This window comes from Tupaia chinensis, unplaced genomic scaffold (genome assembly GCF_000334495.1).
Source record: "Tupaia chinensis unplaced genomic scaffold, TupChi_1.0 Scaffold147433_1, whole genome shotgun sequence".
NCBI classification, from domain to species: domain Eukaryota; kingdom Metazoa; phylum Chordata; class Mammalia; order Scandentia; family Tupaiidae; genus Tupaia; species Tupaia belangeri.
Window position 1 is genome coordinate 2,686,229 of NW_006207284.1, and position 1,827 is coordinate 2,688,055.

Sequence of the window (1,827 nt, forward strand, 5' to 3'; positions counted from 1 at the left end):
CCAGAATAGAAATTGATAATCTAAGGCCTCACCAAGCAGGAAAGTCCATGAAATGATATGCCCTCTTAAACCAATCAAACTGGTCATACACCTGGGACCTGTGCTCTTAACTTTGTCTTTAAAAATGCATGCAGGCGACTCCCCTGGGAGACCTGGTCTGTTCAGCCTGAGCTATGTGCTCTCTCTGCTTACTGCATGGCAATAAGGCCATACTTTACTTCGTCAAACACACACATACACACAAAATAAATATAGTAAATTATAGTAAATATAGTAAAAGCATTTGTCAACATTGATAGTCACTTATAATAGAAACATTTAACAAGTGGAATTTTCATTAACCTGATAAAGGGCACCTATTAAAAAGGAAGGAGGGGCTAGCAGGTGGTGTAGTGGTTCAAGTGCTGGATTCCCATATGGCCGACCACGATTTGAGTCTTGGACCTGGTGGCTTGCTTTTTCACTTTCCCTCTCTCTGTCTCTCCTTGGTCAAATTAAAAAAAAAATTCTTAAAAAAAACAAAAACAAAAACAAAAACTACAGAGGGGCCAACAGGTTGCACAGTGGTTAAGATGCTAGACTCCCACGTGACATTCTGTGGTCTTGAAACTCACACCAAGCGCATGTGTGTGTGTGTGTGTGTGTGTGCCTGAAATCCGAGGAGAATGGAGAAGGGATTACAACACAGCCAATCTCCTTAGCAGGAAGAGATAAACATTTTCTGTATTTGTCAGACACTAGTCTACGTGCTTCTTTAATTTCCGTAATAGTCCTATGCAATGGGATTAAATAAATGAGGTGATTTCTTTCTTTCTTTTTTTTTTTTTGGAGAGGTTTTTTGCTATAGGGCGCGTGCGCTCGCCAGACAGACAGAGAGAGACATAGAGACAGAAAGCGAGAAATCACCCCCCAGGGGGGATGGTCACGCCACAATCCCTTCTCCTCCATTCTCCTCTCGGGATCTTGGGCACGTACGCACACATGCCCGGTGTGAGTTTTAAGCCACCGGGTCCGGGATGTGAACCGCGGTAGACTACGTGGGAGTCCAGCGACATAGCCATTACGCTAACTGCTGGTTCCCAATGAGGTGATTTCTTGCTTTCTGTTTCTCTGTCTCTGGTGAGCAAAAATCTCTTAAAAACAAAAACAGATATCATCATAGTTCATCTTGAGATTTTAGAATTTGTACCTCATTTTATTTAATAACTAATTATATATTTTTTAGAGAGGTTTTTGCTATAGGGCTTGTGTGTGTGCCAGAAAGGCAGAGAGACAGAGAGACAGACAGAAAGTGAGAAATCATCCCCCAGGGGGAATGGCCATGCTGCAACACCTTCTCTTCTACACTCCTCTTGGGATCTTGGGAATGCATATACACATGTCTGGCATGAGTTTAAACTGTCAGGTCTGGGACTCAAACCATGGTTGATTACACGTGAGTCCAGCAACGTAACCATTATGCCGTCTGTTGGTTCTTAATTTTGTTTTTTATTAGCATTATTTTTAAATGTTGCTGTAAAGCATGAGAGAGAGAGAGAGAGAGAGAGAGAGCGAGCGAGCAAGTTGCCAGGTCTAGGACTTAAACTGTGGCCCGCCATGCTGGAGTCTAGTGCCACCTGTTGGTCCCACAATTAGTATCATATTAAAGAGCTGGAAGAAACTAGTTTAGGCCCTAGTTAAAAACAAGATAAACATGTCTACACTACTGCTTTTATTCAATACTCTACCAGAAGATGTAACTAACAAAGGAAATTAGCAAATATAAAAATTTAACAGGAAGAGATACAAATTCTCCTTATTTGTCAGACACTAATCTATGTGTTTCTT